The sequence below is a fragment of the Strigops habroptila genome, chromosome 1, assembly GCF_004027225.2.
Source record: "Strigops habroptila isolate Jane chromosome 1, bStrHab1.2.pri, whole genome shotgun sequence".
Taxonomy (NCBI): domain Eukaryota; kingdom Metazoa; phylum Chordata; class Aves; order Psittaciformes; family Psittacidae; genus Strigops; species Strigops habroptila.
The window spans coordinates 132,635,785-132,658,616 of record NC_044277.2 but is presented as its reverse complement, the minus strand read 5'-3'; positions in this window follow the sequence as shown (position 1 = coordinate 132,658,616).

The following is a 22,832-nucleotide window of genomic DNA, read 5'->3' as shown; positions in this document are numbered from 1 at the left end:
GTGGACAGAGGATGAATATTTCTATGGTTGCTGTGTTCAATAGATGTATGACATAGATCTAGGCATCCATATGGCAGTGATTTTTTTTTTTTTTTCTTGTTTTGGCATTCGTCATGGATTGTGAGCACTTGGGGTAAATTGAAACAGGTGGACAAATCTTTCTAAACTACTAAATGTCTCATAATAACCACTGTATAATTAACAGCTGTCTGGCTCTGTCTATATTTACACCCAACTCTTCCTTTTGACCTTGACCCTAAGATGAGGTCTGGATTTTCATTTGAGGTCAGAGATAACTCAGTCTGTTTTTTTGTTTAGTTTTACTGAGCCTCCATTAGTGATGACAGTGTCCTGTTTGTTAAAGTAAATGCTATATATGGAGATAATGTGCTAACATACATTTTACGAAGTTCACTGATTTCAAAAAAGACTTGGAGCACTGGACAAAAGCAACTGAAATACAGCTGATTAAAAGGTAAGTGTGCATGTACCTGAAATGCAAATATTATTACAATACATTTCAGTCATTACAGTATTTTTAGAAAAGAAATTAATTGTATTTTGTCTTCTTGAAATTCCAAGGAGAAACCAGGCAAGTAAAACAAAAGTAATAGCCTTCAAATGTGGTCAGACATAAGCTTTATTTGGCTAGAATCAAGTGTTACCGCTGTCTATCTTCCAGTTTGAGACGCATGACAGATCTAGCTTGGATTTATGCAGGCAATTTATAGCACCAGCAGCTGTAGCGAAGCAAAGGATGTGGGAAGCAACTTAAATAATACTTCTTAAAATCTCTGAGCTGCCTACTTTCTTCTGAGCACTTTCTTCCAAATGATTTAGCGGTGTTAACTGGGCTGTAATCACTGATTGCAGGCATACCTGAGCCAGCTGTAAGCTAGCTTGTTTGCCTATCTACAGCTCTCTAGTCCCAGAGGCTTTCCTGGGAAGCTGGGTAAATACGGGGGCAGCAGTGCTGTGTAGACAAGCTGTTTCCAGTAGCTAAACCGGCTAGTTTGTGGCTAGAAATAGCACACCATTTTTGCTTTCCAGTCATGTTATTCCATGGCTGTAGAGCCTGGAAGCTTTCAATGTCCAGTATTTAGTAGGCTAATGCATTAGATGTTGTAGCTGTTACCTGTTTTACAGCATCATCTTGGCAATCTGTGCCTTGTTTTCTCTTCCTCTGGTTGTATGATGCCTAGGACAAGTCCCCTTGGTGTTGTGTAATTGTGTCAGGCAGCCACCAGTCTGCTGTCCACAAAACAGACTAACTTCAGTCACTCGCTGGTGATTGAAGCTGGAGCTAGAGACACGTGGATTTAAGATACGCTTGGACTCTTCTCCATTTCTACATACAAGGTTTTCAATATAAGCTCTACCTTGTTTGAACTTGTATATTGCATGGCACCAAGAGCCCGCAATATGTCAGTTGGTTGTTTTTCCTTGCATTTGACTGTGTCTGAGCTACATTTGCTGTTCATGCTTAAAAATAGCCAATTCCTCATCCCTGTCAGGAGAAGGGGAGAAAAACACTGCTAAGCAATTGGAGGTTGGTAGGTGTCAGCACCTGATGCTAACATGTTACTCTCACTGGAAAGCAATTGGATCCTGTCCCTACACTGTATTGCTATGACCTTTTTCCTCTGCTTGTCCCTGGGCAGATAACTGTTAGCTTATGTGCATGCAATGGAGTCTGTGCTTAATAGAAAGAAGTAGGCAGCATCTTGTGCTGTGTGACCTACTAGGTCTATCAGGGGAAGGTGGTTTCTTGTAAAAGAGATAAGGGAACAGCAATCTGCTCCCTCCGGCACCATGATAAAGACGGAGACACTGAGTCTGCAGACATCTTTAGATACCACCACTAAAGTCACAGCCAGCAGAATGCAGTTCCTGTCTCCCATTGCACCACCCAGCTCTGCCGTCCGAGCAATAAACATCACACCAGCCTCTCCAAACTCTCCCTGGGGCCGCTTGTGGCTCTAGTTTTGGCAGCTTTGTCTGCCTTGGCCCTCGCTGCCTGGAATCTACTTCTGCGCTTCCTCACGAAAATTCCTTTTCCAGTGCTGTGCCCGAGCTGACTGTAGGCCTTCAGTGTGCCTGCAAATAAGATGTTAGGTCTTACTCGCTTTCCATGTGCTCCCAATAGTGCCAGAAAGCACATAATGAATGTGTCTCCCTTGTTTCTTCCAGACTTAGTAAGTAAATGGAGCTATAAACAGTAAGCCAAAAGGATGGGGATGGCAGGCATTTATGGGGTAATAGGAATTTGTTCATTGAACTGGTCGTTGTGCTACTTCGTGACTGCGGTATCTCAGCTTTTTTTGAGAGCAGGAGCGATGTGTGTTTCTTTTCATAGGAAGAGGAGCCAAAACTGGCTCTGTCCACTGACCTGTGGCTGTCATTTTGAAGCAGACTCATTGTTTACAATTACAGTAAAAATGAAAATTAGCCCTTTTCTTGTATTAAAAGACAGCTGGCTTGCTTTGTTGGGATTTTTTTTTTTTTTTAGTCCGTTTTCCAGAAATGGATGTTCTAATCTGTTTGCTAGTATTTTTTTTGCTTCTCTATCTATGTAACATCCTGCATATTGTAGGCTACATATAACATCTAAAATCACGTTCCGGTATCTATGAGAAACTGGAGTCTTAAGGTACCCCTGCCATGGTGCTGTTAATAACACATTGCAAACAAGAAAGTAGTAAGTGGAAATAATGCACTCATTTAGAAGTAATAAATCCTTTGATCTTTCTTTGAAGCAAGGGTATATGCTTAAACTACCAATTCAGGGACAACCAGATGCCCATAAAGAATGGTTCTTTGCTTTGATAGAAAATCACTGAGGCCTGCCCAGCAGCTCTGGTCTGTAAACAGATTAGTTAAGTGCTCATCAGCTCTGATTTGCATAGGACAGTCTTTGCACACAAACCCTACTTCCAGCCTTAACGAGCTATTTACTTGCAGGAAAGCTACTGGGTTCCTCTTAGTTAGAAATCTCAGTAGAAAATTGCTCTGTGAGGAGGAGCAGGATCCTGATTTGGAAATAGTGCCTTTCCTCTACATAGATGTTAATAGGCAATTGGTGACTGGCAGTCTGGCATGTTTGCTGAGCCTCCTTAGAGACAGAGTGGGGGAATTAGAAAAATAGCTCATACTTGGAAATTTGGAGAAGAATTACTTCTCATTGGTGGCTTTCATCCTTGGCTGGATAAAGAGTGTACATGGGAGAAGATTGGGAAGCAGACGCTTCTGTCTGCGGGAGAAGGATCCCGGAGCTGAAGTGTTCACTGAAGAGGATTTCGCTAGGCTGTAAAATACTCATCGCCTTTGAATAAAAATAAATGCCTCGTGGATGCTTGCTGGTTTGTGTGCAGAAATTGTGTGCAGCCTGTAAACTTGGCACTTACATTTTTCCCCCTTTAAACTTCTTTTGATCCCCACAATTACTTTTGTCTAATACAAAGGGAGGTCAGCCTCAGCCACAAACATAGCAGATGGTGAGATTCACCCTGGAGCATAGAAGAGCTACAGTACTTCAGTGTCTTTGCATTTTAAAGTGCATTACACCTCAACTGATTTCAGCCTGGCCAACGTTTTGCTCTTCTGAATCAAGAAAGCAGCAAAACTGCAACTTTTTCTGATGGAAAGAAAAAGGTATCGAAAAGGGAAAAAAAACCCACAAAACTGTTGCTGACCAGTGTGAGCAGTTTCAGTGCAAACTTGCTGCAGCTGTAAAGGTCTTAAAAATGATAGACTAGATTCTTTCTATATTAGTGATCTCGCAGACTTTGGAGTGACATGTATACAAATAAGGGTATAATACAGGTATGTGTGTTTTAAAACAGAATATTGGTGTTAGACATAGGAAAGTTAATTGTGTAGTTCTGCCTTACCCCAGTAACAGGGAAAAATGTTACAAATATGTTTTTTCACTGCTTACACTATTTCCATTTTGTGTCCCCTTTTGCTTGGAAAGTAAACTTCGCTTTGTGTCTTTGTGCCTGAAAACATAGGGTGGAAGGCCAGGCTGAGGAAAATACATATAATTTTCATAGATAGGCTAAATATAGTTAGAAACTCTTCCCTGGTTTTCATTTATTTATTTCATCAGCCAGATGCTAGTTTTTCACTTAGGCTGCGATAAGAACATACCCAAACACTTCCTCAAAAAATAAAATCTGCATTGTTGCAGGGCACTCTGCATTAGCCCATCAGCCGTCTGCCTTTGAAGGCTTGTGTTCACCCCTTGGTTTTATAGTGCCAAGATTCAAATATGGGATTGCTAGAGGAAATTAATTACTAGTAAATTTAGAACAAAGGAAAGAACCTGCAATTTCACAGCATGTAAAACACCTTTTGGAATTCTTAGCTCTCTTCTTGGAAACCAGTGTGTCAAATTCTTGGAATTATTTTAAAGGGCTCGGTAAAATACGTAGCTATCAAACAAGCCATAATAAAATCTTATGCTTAAGGATATAAATAGCAGGCAGAAAATTATTTTGTCTCTAGCCACTTTAGACCACAGCTATTCAACGTGCGTTGCAAAGCACCGTGGGGCTTACTCTTCCGGTGGGAGGGTGCTAAGTATGGCTGCGGGCAAAGAGTAGAACCTGGTGGGATAAAGCTGTGGTCCAGCGTGGAACGTCCTCTGTTGCTGTGTCTGACCCCTGAGCTCTACAGCTGCTGCCTCCTTTCCTTCCAGCCCAGCTCCTATCAACCACCAGATTCCAGCCAGGGGCAGGAGCGGGCTCAGGGACCCGCACAGCTTCACACATCAGATGTCCCACATGTCCAGCAAAACCTACATCTTTCTGAGATTTCTAGAACCCTCTTCTGTCTTCAGCCACTTCTTGGGTGCCTGTATCTGCTCATACTGCTTCATGTCACCTGCAAGGTGGTTAAGGAAACATCTTCATATTCGTCTGTATAAATATTCGTTCATATTCATTCATATTCGTTCTCTTGCTGCTGGTTCTCAGTTCTCCCTCTCTGACAGTTCTCTATTGTTGCATCCAGAACACAGTCTGTAAAAAATGTCTGACTTGCCTCCTCCCATAGCCACTGTGTCATGTGGTCTCCTCCTCACTTCCTCCATCACACCTGAATGTGTGTGTCTTTTTCTGTCCCAAAACACCATCCACAGAGACACATCATTCTCATCCTTAAAGGTAGCATATGATTCCACCCCAACCATTGCTACAATTTTCCTTTCTTTTTCCTTGTTAACTAGCATGTTTTGTCTCCTTTGGCTCTCCTGCTCCGTTTGAACTGCATTTTTTTTCTCTTGTACCTTTGCAACCCCTAACACTCACACAGGTGTTATACACACTGTGTGGTCAGTTTGAAGAGTGATTCCTGAATCATTCTTAAAGCCGTTAAGAAGGTTGGATTTTATGTCACCACATTCACTTTTTTCACATCCTGTACCTTGTTCTTACTCCCAGAATTGCCTTTTTGACTCAGTTAGCATCCAGTGTCTTCTCACTTCTTCAAAAACAGCTGCATCAATATTAGTCTCTAAGGCTGCGCCTAAACCAGTGGTGCAGTCCAGAGCAGGAACCTGCTTTACAGCATATTTTCTGACTGTACCCTTTTACCATACTTGGATTCATATTGCAGAGCAATCCCAGAGTATATGAGCAGGTTTTCTTTCAGATGAAGCAATGGAGCAGGATGATGCTCCAGCTCTGTTTCAGGCACTTCGACTTGCTCATGGGCCTTCTGTGCACAGGAGCCATCCCAAGGCCAGGTTGGATGGGGCTTTGAGTAACCTGGCCTAGTGGAAGGTGTCCCTGTCTGTGGCAAGGGGTTGGAACTGGATGATCTTCAAGGTCTCTTCCAACCCAAACCATTCTATGGTTTGATGACCAGGCTACATCTGGTCTGAGCAAGCTCCAGATACATAACACATACAAGTGTGGACACCAGCTCCTCAAAACCAACTGTGTAGCTTTCCAGATTTGCTCCTACTGGGCTGCTGGTGTAGACAGATCCTGTACATCCTTTCAGAGGGGCTGATTTTTCACTGCTGCTGTAAACCTCTGTTATTTTAACATCTGAGAACTACCTGTGCCACATCAAGTCAACGTGAAATTGCAAGCTTTAGCCTTCCAGCAGTGGGGAGCAGATCCTCTTCTTACTTACACTGATTTTGTATCCAAGCACATTCATGGACTTCTATGGGGATCCTCTTAATGTCATCTGAAGTGAGATTCACACTGAAATGTATCTTCTGTTTGGTGAAATGTCATGTCTGTGACCATATTCTGCATATTGTAAATGCTCACTCTGGGAAGCATACTGATACCAAATAGTTGTTTTTCTAATACCAGAGTTGCAACACTCAGTTGGCTTTATATTCTTAGGCAGCTAACCAGATTATTATTGTGGAAACAAGACACAAATTTGATTTAAAACCTGTTCTCTGTGGGGGCTTTTTTTATGACCCTGGATTTTAAAAGATTTCAAAATACATTTGCGTTCATGAAAAATGTATTTTAACAACATAATGGCTGTCAATCCTGCTAGTTGTAAGAAATTCCTTTGATGGTGAGCTACAAAGTCCTCAGTAGCCCTGGTAGAGATACAGGGGTTCCAACCCATTAGTCTCCCCTTTATTTTATTTATTTATTTTATTTGAAAGCTTCCCTTCCCAAAACCCACAAAAGAAGAATAGGAAACGATCGTCAGTGTGGAGGTGACTCTTTCACTTCCTTCTCTCTCATGTAGTTGTTAACAGTAGTTTATAGTTGCTCAGTTACATTGAGAAGGCTGTGATCTTTCTACCTAAAGTAATAAAAATCAGTACGTAGCTCTTATTAATTTACTGCATGCCATAAAGGCTAACAAATTGTACTGTACTAAAAGAATATAGTCAAATTATTTACTAAAAAGCATATTATATTGAAAGTAATTCTGCTTCCTGTAGACTTTCTTATATCTATGGGGAAAATTGTCATAGCATTAGGCATGTTCATCAACAAGACCTGAGAAGTATAGTAGTTTTCTGAATATGAAGGAGAAAAACTGCAGCTGATATTTCTGATGCATGCTTACATCTTTTTTTCTGTCTTTAACCTGAGTTGTGCCACCTGATCGTGATTCTTCCTTAAGCAAGTAAAAAAATCTGAATGCTTCTGGGGTCAATGGAAATTTTACCATTTACGGCTGCGTACCAGGTAACAAACTGCATACGGGACAACATCAGTAGGACAGGACTTTTTCTCCTGTAGTCATTTTTTTGGCACTATGAAACTGGAATGGGGTTCTTCAAGTTACAAAAAGTGTCAGGTGTTTTATAAAAACAGGGTCATATCATTAAACCAATTAATTTTGCAAGAAATAGTGAATATGAAGAGTGTAGCTGATTTCTGAATTGTATTACTGTATGACAGAATCTCTCAAAAATAGAGGGGCAAATCATCTGGACTTGAAAGTTGAGTGAGATCAACAAATTTACTGGTGAAAGTAACCAAATATTGAATAGCCAGAAGTCAGTAATTGCAGGGTCACAATTAGGAAGCTGGTCCATTTAATATTTTCATAGATGAAGAGGTAAACAAGGACAACCCATTGTTGAAATCTGCAGCCACCACTATGCTGAGCAGCAGTCTGTCATCCCTGTGGCGTCAGATGTGTGGAAGAATCACAGAGTCCCAGAACGGTTGAGGCTGGAAGGGACCTCCGGAGGTCATCTGGGCCAACCTCCCCTGCTCAAGTAGAGTCATCTAGAGCCAGTTGCCCAGGACCATGTCCAGACAGTTTTTGAATATCTCCAAGGGTAGAGACTCCACTCCCTGGGCAACCTGTGACAGTGCTCAGTAAAAAAGTGTTCCTCTCTACACATCCTCTACCAAAGTTTTACCCTCAGACACTCAAGCACGCTGATCTGCAATGAGGTGGCTTCATGCTTCTCTACCCTGTGGTGAGGTTAGAAACCTGTGGCTTCACTGCAGCATTCTACCCGCAAAGGGACCACTTCACAACTGTAAAGATGCCCAAGTCCTCAGTGAAAGAGTAAACTATCCTTTTTAAAATAAAACTTTCTTGTTCTATTCATACTCTAATAACTAGAACTGGCAAAAAAGAGGCTCTAGGTGAAAGATCTGTGCTGGTGGCCAAACCAGCTGTGTAAAAGGAGCCAGAGTGAAAATAGTTTGGAGTCTAACTCAGAAATTCTTCCTAGCATGCAGTGGCTTTAAATGCTAAGTTAATGCTTTTTACAGTGAGAAAGAGCTAGCTTATGTCTGATACTGTACAAATTCATCTCTTTCCCTTTGTAGGGTGGCCCTGTGAGTTGTTATAGTTTTAATCATAGTGATCAAGGTAATCAAGGTGAAAGGCAAGCTTTGCCAGGCCACCCTGAATGTAGTGTCAATGTCCTATTTGAAAGCTTTTCTGCTAATGGGTAGAAGAACATACTTAGAATACAACTGGCAATAATTTCATTTGCTGTAACTTGATGAAGTATGATGAATTTGCACATGACTGCCTAAATCTTCCATTGATCTAGGCTGAACTACTATCCCTAATTTGAGATAACAAATAGCAAGCTGATCATAAACAAATAATGAACAGAAGGAAAATTTGAATTGACTGGATAGGCTATTTGCTGTGAAATATTGACTCAACTCCATAAATAACATTTGGTTTCTATCCAGAGGAGGAATCATTTACTTCACCAAACAGGTAAAATAGAAAAAATAACAAGACCCTAATACACTGAATCAAATGAGAAAATAAAAACTGTGATAGATGTGACCTTTGGAGAAATATTCAATTTTGTTTGTCACTGCTTGGAAACAAAACAATGCACCTACCAGGAGGTAAGAGCCAGTCAGCAGAAATGTCAGTGTTTTCTGTTATTATCTTAATTTGGAACGCAAGTTTTTAAACAGATCCAACATATTTTAATAGATTATTTTGTTTCATTCATAGAGTTTTTGTATGTGGGATCCCTCTACCCCCTGCTTTATAGCTTGTCACTGTCACACGACCTAAATATTGCTATAATGTGCAAATGTGTCTACAGTTTTTTCCACAGGATTTCTGAGCCTTTAGTATGCTGATGAGCTGGTTTTATACTTTGTTTCTTCTGATTTAGACCAAAAGAATGACTTGCACATGGGTGAGCTGCTTGCAATACATTTGATGTGCTTCCAAAACAGTGGTGATAAAGCTCATTTTTATTCCACTGTAAGTCTGCATGTTCAATATCTAGGAATTTTCCAAAGTCTTTATTCACAGACTCACAGACCTTATACCCCAAAAAATAAATCTCTCTTCTCATACAGACCCTAATCAAAAGAGCCCCTGGCTACCTTATGTTCCCTCTTCAGTTACCATCTACCTTTAAGGAGGGAGCATGCTGTGTATTGACATGCAAAACCAAGCTCCAAAGTGACCTGCTGTGTCTCACAATTTCTCTACCAAGTAGCTTTTAAATTAGAGTTAACCTGAGATTTCAGCCAGTCTGCTCATTTGCACATCAATATCCTAACGTTCCTCCTTAGCATTGGTGATGTCCCAGTGTTACTTTTAGGATAAGGTGGCTAGCTTTGATATTTAGAGATATGCGCACATTAGAAAGCTGGATGTGATCCTGAATAAAGTTTCAGGAGTGTTTTGGACAACTGCATGGGGCATATGTTAGTGATCGTGGTAAAAACTACAACCTGAAAAGCACTCATCACATGCATGAACTGTCACGGGGAAAGATGTGCTTTGGACAGCTATAGACAGATTACACTACCGGAAATGCTGAGGAAGCATGAGTCAACTGGCTTTCCAAATAGGAGGTAAAGAGCAGACCTGGTTATGATGAGAGAACACATCCAAGACTGGCCAGCCCTTTAGCCCAGCAGAGATGCAAACTCCAGTTCCCTTCCAGCGTTCAACACTGAAGCCTGAAAAATCCAAGTGAGGGAAATAAAGTGCTGTTTGCTGGCTGACAGCAACAGTAATTAATCATCAAACAGTTCACAAGGAAAAGTGACAAATTCATCCCTGGGAATTCTTTTAACAAACATATTCTAGCTCAGTCACCCAGCTACTTGGTTTCACAGCCAGGATCACTAGAGGGATATGTGACAACATCTTTGGATCTTTGTCTTCTTCTTTGTATTCAATATTAAACAGAGGCTCTGGCCTTGTAAAGATGCAGTAATTAGTGTTCAATACATTTGTCCTTTAGGATTTGGGGTGAGTTTTTTAGCTTTTTGTACTAATGATTTGTGGTACAAATGCCCAGTGATAGCTAAATGTGAGATACAGGTGTATTCCTGATGGATTTGGGCACTTACTGCTGTATCCTAGCAATAGAAGTTATTTCTGGGTCTATCTTCTCAATGATGTCAAGAAATGAAGTTCTTATTGACATGAATTATGTTCTCAGCTATGTCTCCAGTTCTTCCTTCCTCCCTGTTCAGACTCAACAGTGCTTGGAGAAGAAATCTGCAAAAGTTCGAATTTTGCACCTCATGCAAATATGGCTGTCAGTAAATGCTGTGATTTATTTCCTCTGTGAATATCTGCTCATATAATTGCAGTGAAACAATTCCTGTGAAATAGTTCTCTTTGAACTGTAATCTTGTGTAAGAACCAGGTCAGGTCCAACCATAAAGCTCTGCCTCCTGTCATACACAGCAATAAGTGATGGATGTGGAGAGAGAGTGTGACAACAAGGAAAGCACACCATGAAATTTCTCTAGTCTGCTCTCCTGCTCTCTTGATGTTTTGTATACTTTTTTCTAGTTTTCTACTGGCCTGATCCAGTGAGCAAAGGGCACTCAGCACCTCTCACAATGTGCTTTGCATGACTTCATGGAAGATGTATTAATCTCACCAGGTCTCTGGCATTCGAGCTGAAAAGTGCAGAGAAAGGTGGGCCTCACAGGCAACCTCTGGGTTAAGATGGGCTTCCCCTTGGGGACAAAAGCCACAAAAGAAGCGGTCATGTAAGTTGTGGAGGGGAGTAATATGAGTACGACTATTTCAATTTTTGCTGTCAGAAAAACTGCTTGTTCTTAATCCCACTTGTGTTACATGTACAGAAATAATGTCTTTAGACTCTGGAAATGTTACATTTCCTTTTAAAATCCCAGGGGGAGGACTCAAGCACACAGTCAATGCTTGTTTTCTACTGGTCTTGATTTCCAGACTGTGGTTCCAACTTTTGAACAGCTGCTTCTTCCATTTTCCTCCTATACCTGCTAAGCAAGGAGTGACCAACATCTGAGTTGAGATAATGTTAACAAATTCCACTGGTTGTCCTCTTTTGTCAAGTCTAGAATTGAATGCTGAATAACATTAAAGTAAATTAATCCTTAAAAACAAAACAAAACAAAATCAAACAAACAAAAAATCCCAACAAAAAGCCAAAGGTTCTGAAATTCAAATAATATCTTGATATTGCCAAAGCATTGTGGAGCTGTACCTGCTTTAATGGACCCTGTTGTTGTCAGTAAAGGGCCTTATCCTCAGTCAGGAACCAATCCTAACAATCCGAGAGACATCCTTTGAGCATGGAAATATATGTTACAATGTTTTCCTATTTAATTGCTCCAATTTTATTTAGGGAGGAGGTTAGGGTATTAGGAAACACCTTCAAAGCAAGTAGAAAAGATTAGTTGTGGGATAGGTAGGAGGCTGTTTTCTCACTGGGATCTTCAAAAAGCAAAGATTTGTAAAGCTTTCAAGATGACTGGGGACAGGATTGACTTCTTGTTAAATCAGATAGGGACCTAATTAGAGATTTATGAAAGCAACAAAGCACCCTGCAGCAGGCAGTTTCCCTGCTGGGAGAGAACTCACTGAAACATGAGGGTAAGGCTAATAGCCACTACTAAGAAGAAAGAAAAGGGGAAAAAAGAAAAAAAAGAAAAAGAAGAAAAAAAAACCCCAAACATATCCCTTTTAGCTGTTTTAAACCCTGAAGCAATTGGACGTCCCTGTCAGGGTTTAGAGGAGATAGCCTAACTTGCCTGATAGGAAGACGGGAGACACAAATCTGTTGCCAAAGGCCACAGGGAAGGGTAGAAAAAAAGACTAAGGTGGTCATCAGATGAGCAGATATCTCCCCTCCAAGTAGAGGGATGAATTAGCTTTACAGTTGCTAAACTCAGCATAACAAATCTGCCTAAAGCCTTGCTTCCTCATTGGGAAAATAACCTTTGAATGGATCTCTGGAGCAAGAGAAAGAGATCAAGGAAAATGTGTCAATTTGAGATAATAAAGGAAGCAGAAGGGCCATAAATAGAGCAGATATGCATCCCTAGGCAGCATCCACCTTTTTTTCTTCTAGCAATTGAGAGTAGCCCTCAAGGTGTTGTTACACATGATGGGTTCTCAGCCTTGATACTGCATTTCTCTTATTGCCATCTGCATAATATATGACCCTTCACTTTTGCATATATGAAACAATCTTGTGATAGAAATGTGAACACATGGGGGAGAATTATCCATACTCCATCTGTTTTGGTGCATTTGGATTCAAAATAGATATTTTTCTGAATGCATTTTTACAAATGGTATACAAAGACTAACCTGAAATTTTGATTTTCCTTTTTCTACTGCAACCGATAGAGGCCGAAGTCTGGAAACTGAGAAAGCTTCAGGGCAGAAACCTGAATAGCTTCACTTAGAAATATTCTCTCATAGAAACGGGCATTCATAGCTCAGAAACAACATTTCTGTGTTCAGCAGGAGTTAGGCAATCTGGCATGATGAACCTCCCTTTGCACTTTCTAAGTGAAAAAAGGCTGGTCATTGTTTTCATGGGTAAAATTATTATTATTTTAATACACTGCACCACCAAAAATATTGTCCTGAAAGTTTCTTTAGCGGGAAATAGTAAACAACAAAAATTACTGAAGTCATTTGCCATGAAGCATGATAAGCTCACTTATTTAGCACTGAAGAGGTGACAGAGGTCATGCCTATATGTTATATCATTCTAGATGAAAACAAAACTTCTCCTATTTTCCCTAATAAATGTTGAATACTTCAGTAATGCTTACATGCTTAAGTAATTTATGCATGCTCTGCTGGTTTAATTTTCATAAACTTGATTGATTCAAATGTTGACTTTACTACCACAGCTTTTATATCCTCATCTAATCAAACTACATGTTTATTATTTCAGTTTTACATATTTTAGTAATTGTGTACCTTAATGGTACAGCAAGGTTTTGCATAGTTTACTAAGAAAAAAGCTGACTTGATACTGTTTCTCCTATTCCAGTGCAGTATTCTTAATCTTTCTGGGCCGAGCGAAGATCTTCAGAAATTACTTTATAGGAAAAGTGTATGATCAGGTTGAAGGGAATTAAATGAGGCTCAATTTGTTAGCTCTTGCATCCCAGCATTACTCCTGCTTATCACTTGGGACTCTTCCGCTGCAGCTGACTTAGCCTGATATAGTGGTCATAGCTTTCCAGATTCATGCAAGTGGACCCAATTCCTGTATTATTCTTATGGCCTTCTACTTGGAAAATTAAAAACTTCGGAACTTGAAACAAATATTCAGTTTTGTCTTCTCCTTCCAATTTCATATCATAGGTACAAGCCACAAAAATCATTTTCTTTAATTTTACTTTCCAGATAAAATAACCAAATAGGATTTGGAGTGCCAAATTCAAGACCTCTAGTGAAAATTAGACATGTATCTGGTTGGACATATCAAAAGCAAGGCTTCCCAACTTGCTAATCAGTCCTGAAAAACTTATATAAATATATAAACCATATAAATATTGCAATGATTTTTTTTCATCTCTGCATATTTTTAAAAGTTTGGTAATTTAAAAAGTTAACAGCCTAAGTCCAGTTTATCACAATGCAAAAAGACTTTTTTAGATAATTTGTCATGAAAATATTCAGGTTGATTCAGAAATTTATTTTTGCTGATGCACTCTATGTAAAATAGAAATCCTCTATGAATTGCTAGTGTTACTGGATGAGTCTAGGATTTCTGGGGAGAGGGATAATCCAGGTACCATTTGAAATGTATACTCTTTTCATTCATGTTTTATATCACCAGAGGGGCTGTTATACTTATTTTTAAAACAGATTATGTGATCAATACATGAATTAATGTAATTTATTGATTAAGCTTTATGTGTTAATAGCTTGACTTCTGTGCCTCAGCGGTATTATGTTTTAAGCAACTTGCTTTATGTGGTTTTTGTAAACGAGATGATAACTGAAAGTAGATCTGATAGATTGTATTTTGGCAAGAAGAAAGTGTAGATTGGATGGTGAATACTTTTTCTCTGATATTCTTCTCCCCTTTACCACCTTTTCTTACACTTTCCAGGGCAGGCATATCGCATCTCACTGGTTGGGGTGGATATGTGGCTGACAAGGGCTTGAGCAGAAGGGCTCTGAGGAATGTGTTGGTGCCGACACGAGTGGCATCCATGATTTAGTAGGTGGCAATCTCTCTTTGGAGTTGGAATTGAACTGCCAACCCAGCCTGGAGTTTAAAAGACTGTGCTGATGGAGCTACTGTGTTTTGGGTGAAACCTTAAACCAATGTCCTGTCTGTGGTCATTAGAGACTTTTGGCATACATCCTCTACTAAGCTGCTATGTGCTATTGCATTAAGAGTTGTATTTCAAGGTGGATTAAGAGATCCTTTTGTATGGTTTCTAAAGTACTTTAGGATTTGGGGGATAAAAAAATACTATATAAATGTAAGTTACTATAATAATAAAATGAAAACACTCTCTTCTTCAATGTTCAAACAGGAGCACATCACCTTTGAAAAAACAAAACTAGCTCAAGGTATCTTTAGCATGTAAACTCAGAAGATGTTGACCAGATGTGGCTTAAGATCAGCTTTAAATTAGGGTTTGGGTTTCAAGTTAAAGGCTGAACCCTGGCTGAGTTTCAGATTCTGGCTTAATGGTAAGGAAATCCCATAAGGGTCTCCAGTGAGATTTCATCTCAGCTTTGTGAAAATTTCATAAAATCATGTGTTCTCCTGAGATTCTCATATTTGCCCTCATCTTCAAAGAGGATCCTTCTCCCCAGGCTCTGAAAGACATGGGAGCAGAGGGACTTAAGTCTTTGAATATGACTTAGTGCTAAGACCTGGGTGGCAAGGGCTCACGCCTGGTAGTCTCACTGGGGCTTGGACCTAACACCAGACATAGAAATAGGTTTGGAAGGAGAGAGAGGAAAGTGCTATAGAATATAATGTAGCTTTATGCTCTGTATTTAGCATAACCCTGCAAGTCTTCACTGGTCACTTTTAAGAGCCACTTGGTAAGCAAAACTGTGTCGGTACTTAGGCAGCACATAAGCTTAGATCTAAACTATCCACGCATCATTTACAAATATTCACAGTTAGCACTTTGGGAACCCATGGAAACACATGCCTTCAACCCATCACTTTCTAGCTCTGCAGTAATCCATTTTGCTGAGTACTTATCTTTGCACAGGTCAGCACATTTCTGTCACACAGGCTGGCAGTGGGGGCAATATAGTAGTAGATTGACATTATCTGTAATCATGGCGTGAAACAGCCTGCATGCTTCAAGTCTGTCTTTGCCTCATCTCCTCCATTTACTGTAGGATCTGGTTTGGGACAGAGTGAAAGTACTTGCTAACTGTCCAGGTGGGCATGTCAAAGAGAATTTCCCTCTAGAGATTAAAGACCATGTGGTGGAAAAAGCTAATTTGGGGATAACTCAGACAGCTGTATCATAGTCTACATTTGTGATAAGCAACTGTTGGTGGAAATATTTAACTATCTGAAAACACACTTTACTGGTAATCGTGAGCTATAGGAATCAGTTCAGGAAGAAATACTGTCCAACAAGATGCAAATAAAAGATGATGGGATGATCAGTTTTACTCAGGTAGATGTGGCTGGAAAACAGGAATTTTGTCTGAAAAAAAAATCCCAATATTTGACATTTGCTTTGTCTTGTGATACAACGAGGCCTCAGGCTCACCTGGTTTTAAATGAAAACAAAAAAATCCAGCTAGGAAGATCCAGCATTTCAATAGCTGAGGCAAACCCAGGAAAGGTGGGTATTTGGGAATTCAACCCTGTACATTCACAACTTCCTCCGTTCCCTCTGACCAGCCGTTCCATTCTGGATCCCCCAAACCTTTGCAATATTTATGTAAATGACATCTTCTCACAAAAAGTTCTGATGGATGTATCTGCATATTTTCATCAAAAATGGTTTAAAACATTCTTTTCCTGATCTTACTTTCATTTTCATGAATAGGTGAGTAGGTATAAAGGAATGTTTGGACAGTAGGACAATATTCTGTAGGAAAAGTTAGCAGTAAAAGACCGAAAATTAAACAGGTCCTTAAATATGCAACCTAATCTGTGTTTGCCTGCTGACAAAATCATGAACCCACTGAAGACAGTAAAAATCTTCCAGAATGATGCATCAGGCTCTTGGTAGAGTGTTAAATAACTTCAGTTTCTGTTAAAGCTACAACTTTTAACATTGTGTTTTGTGTATAAGCGTTATAACCTTGGAATACTTTTATGACCTTTTCTGTGTCTCTGGAGCCAAGGAAAGTATTTGGGCTGAGAACATCACAAGACTGGGACCAGGAACATCAAAATAGATGCATGTACTTTAAGTTGTTCCAGCAAAGGAAACTCTCTTTCATTGAAGTGCTGTAAGTTGATCTAAGTGAGTTTTCTGATGTAATGAACTTTTATCACTTTGATCCCCATGAAGAATCCATCTGAGTCAGAGCCAGAAGAACATGTAAATCTGACACTACAATAGGAACATTTGTTTAAAATGAGTAACACATCTTAATATTTTTTTTGATTGCTAAAATAAAGTTTATGCAGTACAGTCTTGAAAGCCTGAATGGATAAAACATGTTTTAGCTTGAGTCAGCTATTCTTTCTTTTTGATTCGATATAATAAAAATTTAAATAGTTAAATCCTCTGAAGAGTCATTGTACCAAACTGACTGGGTCTGTTATGGTAGAGCACATATTAACATAAAGAACTGGTTTCATACAGACAATTGTTGTGGCAATAGAAGCTGAAGCAGAGACACAGACGCTTGTTGTGCTCTGCTAGTCCTACCAATGTTTATTTGGAAGTCTGCAATCAAACAGAAAGATGAGAGTGTGTGTTAGGTTGCTGTACAGAGTGCTTTCCTACCAGGGTTTACGCAAACAATTAAAAATACATATTATCAAATAAAGCTTATGCTGCTTCTTTCCGTCTATACCTTCTATGACTATATCAAAAACCAGTCGCTGGCAGCTGCAGATTTCGATAATAAAACTGGATAGTCAGGAATATGTTTAGCATATTTATTTCAGAATATTTAAATGACCATCAGTTTTTCAGAGTTCTTTACAAAAATACAAATAAAAATTTGAAGCTTAATGTGCTCATAATGGGCATCACAGCTACACAGCTCTCAACCAGAGGCATCTGCAGCCAGTTCCCCTGCAGGCTGTCAGCTGATATATGATCATTTAGCCAGCAGACTGACCAAAGACATCTGTGCTATGTTTTGCCTGAAGATTGCTGAATCACATTGCCTGGTACTTTAAAACAGTGGTGACTAAGTGCATTAGAAAGGGCAAGATGATGGTCAAGCAAATCTAGAGGAAAAATCTGCTCCCTATTGTGGAAAAGGCCAGTTTTCAAAAACTGCTCTGTATACAGCTATGTTTATGATCTTTCCTGTACGGCTCACATTGAATTTCCCATGCAGTGAATGTAAGTAGTCTTCAAGCAGCACCACCACAATACTGCAGTCTCAGTTCTTATACAGGGGCAATTTAAAGAAACCTAACATGTAAATATATTTTAGAAGGTAGAGAATTAAGGGATAATGGTTTCTGGAATAATCTGTATTAATCGTTTGTGAAATAACTCAGTGAACTTAGTTCAATAGCTCACATTCAATAGAAGTATGAGACTTGAATGAAAACTGGTGGGAAAAAAAAAGTAAAAACTTGAATTAAAAACACACATTTGTGCAAGAGGCTGGGAGGGAAATATCGGTAACAAAATTCTTAGTGATTATTTTGTCTTAAAGGTATATGAACCTCACTACATGCTATAATTTATGATTTCTTATAGGGAGTGTGGTGCTGGCATAGCAAGAAACAGCAACTGAGGTGAGTAGCTGGCTCACAAACCAATTTAAGATATGATGATAAGCACAGCAATGATGAGAGGATGTGCAGAGGTGAGACTTCCCCACATCTTAACTCCAGAAACGCTGATTAATGAGTTCACTGTAAGCCCCCTGCTTCTGCAAAAGCTTTGGATGAGATGAAGTATGAGCAGATGAGTAACAGAAGAGGGCAGTGAAACAAGACAGTAAAGAGACTAATCTTTCCCAGCTGAGATGGAAAGACTGTGTGGAAGGACTAATTTCAGGCCAAAAATATGAATAATAGAGATTATTTCTGTAAAGAGAACATTAGTTTTAAGTCTACAGGGACAACTTCTAATAATAACACAGGAAGAAAACTAACAGAAAGCATCCTAAAATTGTATTTTTTTTAAGACATAGAATCAAAACCATCAATGCATATGGGCAAGAAGCCGATAAAATGGTATCTTCCATAATATGAATTTACTTCTTCACCCAAAGTCGAAACAAAACTCAGGAAAATATGTTTTATTGATTTCTTCCTCTCTTGTGTATGGTATATAATTTAGCTGTGGTCCTGTCCTTTTGAGTTTTGAAGAATTCAGATTTTTCAAGTCCTTGGTCAGAACCATAACCACTGTGCCTTCCACAGACAGGAGCAGGGTCAGACATGGGAAGGATTAAGATCCCAGCATGCCTGTGGGAACATCACTTCATTCATGAAGAGACTTAGGCACTGGTTTTTGCAAAACCTGTCTGCTGCATGTTTGTTCGGTGCCTCCAAAAAGTTTTGCCAGGCGCTGTCTCTTGGACTGTGCATACACATGTGTGCATGTGCACAGCTCTCTGTGTGTGAATGCACACACATGCATGTACATGGGGATCTCATTTGCAAATCTAATGAAGCTGATCATGGATCCTGTCTTTTCATTACGTTATTTTCTTGACTTGGAATAGCACCCTCCCTGATCTGGTCTAAGTCTTTCAAAGCAGAAAGGCAAGTATTCTGGGTCGCCACAACTGTAGCAGTTGGGGACGTATGCAGATGCTGAATGCTACCTGTCTGGGTCAGCTTGCTGTTAAAAATTGAAATGCCAATAGGTTTAGATTGCAATTTCAAGGATCAAATTTATGGACTTGATTGCTAGTGTTCTGCCAAGTGCTTTACGGATCCGTAAAAGGCCACACAGCTCCCTTTGCTGCGTCTAGCCTGACAGACAGAGCAGGGCGGCAGCAGAGGCCAGCGGTTGTCCATGCTCTTTAATTGCGAGCACGCTCCCAAGTGCAGTCCTGGCTGTGCTGATTGCTGTTCTTCCAGACAACACACAGACACGCTTCAGGGGAGAGCATGTGCCAGGGACCATTCCCAGCAGGCAATTTCAACTCCAATACCCTGGCTCTGAGGGGGTGGGGAAGGGAAAGAAGAGACTATGGTATGTAGGGCTGAGCCATGCTGTGCTGCCTGGCCTCGGGGCTAGAGCATGGTCCCTGGTTATTTTACTTACTAGACATTTCCTGTGTGTCTCAATTCTCCGTCTGTTCAAGAGCAATAGCAGCATTTCCCTGCTTTGCAAAAAATAAGTGCCTTTTTAATGTGCTACAGGAAAGGTGCTATTTTAAGTATTCGCCAGAGATGAATCCAATATTTTTGCAGTCTGCTGGGGGAGTGGGCCCATGGTTAAGAAATCCTTATCCTTCAATCAAGATTTTGACTGGGTCTCAATCCGTGGTGATCTCCAAATCTATAGGTGTTTGAATTTGGTGTTTAAGTTTGGCCGACTGTGGTAATAGCATTTGTGCAAAGTTCAAGCTTGAAACTGAACTGGAGTGGAAGGCTAGAAGGGTTCGTCTTCACTGCTCTGCCTATTGGGTTGCTTCCTCTCTGGGCAATGTAAAAGAGTCAACTGTCTTGTTTTTCCTTTTCCATGGCCAGGGCCAAAGAATGCAAGAAAATTAGCCAAGAGGAGGGGAAAAAAAGTGAAGCTTTGCTATAGCTTCAGGGATCCAGGGTACTTGCCTTTCTCATCAGAAAGAGAGCGACCAGACTGATATACTATTTTCCATCAATCAAGTCAGCAAAGCCAGGCAGAGCACTTCCTTTGACATCAATGCAGTGGTGACAGTTGTAGAGTTAATGCATTCCTTCTTAATGGAATACCATAAATCTAGGTTCAATGCTGCCAAAATAATGGCTGCGGTTCTCACTGGAGAAGTCAGCTCTCTCCCTGAATTCCAATGGGCCTAACACAGTTTGGTTATACAACTAATAGTAATTATTTACTGTTATTAATAAGGATCTCTAAGGCGGTTTACAGGGATGATTTACCTGTTGGAAGTGATGCTGCTGCCTCTTCATTGAGCACACCACAGCCTTTTAATAATTGCACCATATTTAACAGCTTCAGAAGAGCTATATTTCTGGTTTGAAACCACAGGACAAATTTAGAATGAAACAATTTATATTTTTCCAGGAAGATGTTTGAATTATGTCAGAGACTCCTTAAAGCAACCACAGTTTCCTTAGGTTTAGTGTCTTATTTATAAGGAAATATGTAAGGCAGAATGCAAATGTGACAGTAGGATACAGTACTGATATGCGAGGGAAAAAAAAAGTCACTGATTAATTCACTAGCTGTATTATATTTGGGAACCAAGGCGGGGAGGGGAAACAGGTATACTTGCTCAGGAAATCATCAGATCAGATTTAGAGATACTTTGGAGGTTCAAATGAGAGTCAGAAGACCTCTTTGCAGTCTCAGAGAGCTGCTTTGCAGGTGGGGTGCATAGCCCAGTGGCCCGTGGCTGGAGGACTGATGGGTGTATGGTCCATGTCACAGGTAAAAGCCCTGACACCACCAGCAGCACAGCATCTACCGAGCATATCTTGATCCTCTTCCTCCTCTCCGACAAGAATTTACTCAGCCCCCAAGGGGATATTATTTGAGATTGTCTAACTTGCTAAACAGCTTTATAGCACTATTCAGGCTCAAGGCTCTACCTCTCACAAGTTTATTTCACTCTGCAGGGATCATAAAGCACTTTTCAAATTACCAGCCAGTACTGCTGGGACACAGCAGAAACCATTGTGGTACAAAGTCCATTGAGCATAGGATGTAAGCGTAGCAATGCTTTTAACCCCTCTCTGCATGGCAACCTGGGGACAGATGGTGAAATGCCCAAAGGATAGGTGGTGCTGGATGGAAAGGAAGTAGACCATGACCATGGGGTAACCTGCATTTTGGTTCAGTGCACTTCCAAAGTGCAAGCACATGAGTAGGGCTTCCTCAGAGGGGATCCCCTAGTGAGAGCAACAGTATCCCGCCTTCCTACCCACATGAAGGTACCTCACTGACGTACAGGTGGATTACAAGAGCAATGCCCTAATGCTGCCCACCCTCTAAAGGAAATGAAAATTATTGCCCACATTTTACAGTGGCCTGTTAAATTTGGTGTTCGATTTAAGCATCCACAAGTGATCATATGAAAATCACAGCTTTGGTTTTGTTTGCAGACCTAGACACTCATTTACAAAGAAAATGTGCAGGATGCAAATAAAACATAAGCAGAAGGTAGCCTAGGGGGTCCAAGCTCTGAAGACATGTAATGTCTTGATTCAATTTTTAAAACGAATTTCTTGTTTATTAAACAAATCACTTTAATTTAACTGGGAAGTAAAGGCTTGATCTTGGCACTTCTAAATCATAAATATTCAACTTGAATTTAGTTCCTAAATAGAGCCAACAGTGAAGGTCAGACTTGGAGAGGGATAGCAGGACCTACATGCTGTGGGTCAGGTGAAAACTGTTCATGTTGGCTCTGATCACAGGACACGAGTGGAGGAAGAGTGATGCTGGGTCTAGTTGCAAATGCTTTGGTGCGGATGCGTGTAGGTTGGCCTTTGGTCCAGAGCTGTGAAGACATGCTAGCAAAGAAGCAACACACACGAGGTTGCTCATGGTACTGTGCTGATGTGTTTGCCTTCTGGGCCAGACAGGCTTGCATCTGCCCGACTAAGAGCATGGGCTCATCCAGGCAGGCACTAAATCTGATCCCTGGGCCATTCCCTGACAGAACCGCAAAATAAACACATGCGCATTCACTGCTTTCTAAAGCATGCTGGATGTTCATAAGCAGAATAATTTGCAGTGGCTTGACTACTGCCTTTTCTTTTCAAGCTTGTAGCTAATGCATGAAGGCATTTCTGATCATTATTATGCCAATGACCTATTGTCACGTCAGCTATTGCAAACTGCATTACTCAAACAAAAAATTGATGGTGTTCCTTTTTATTAGACTGAAAAAAAAACCCAAGTGGGCAAGCTTTCAAGAATCACAGTCAGAGTACAGTATGTCTGCATTTAATTATGGGGTTGGAGCAATTAACACTTGGGCTCTGCTTTGTTCCGTATTCCATGGCTGGTTGTTGAGAAAATACAATTCTCAAAAGCTTGCCATTTAAAATGTATTTAGCCTACTTCTAGTTAGCGTGAAGGGGTTTACATACAATGCTTAGGGCTGTGAAGGTTGAATTAGGACTCAGGAGACCCTTGTTCAATCCAAAGTGTTCTTCGTGACAGTGGAGAAGTCATAATTTGTGTTGATATCTCACTGGCTTGCTGGAAAGTAATTCCTTGCTGTAAGGCAGGGCTCCATTAGACATAAGGTGCTCACAATGTGGGCTGTTTAAAGTATGTCAGTCCTTTCTCAGGTTTTATTCTTAATGTAAGTGA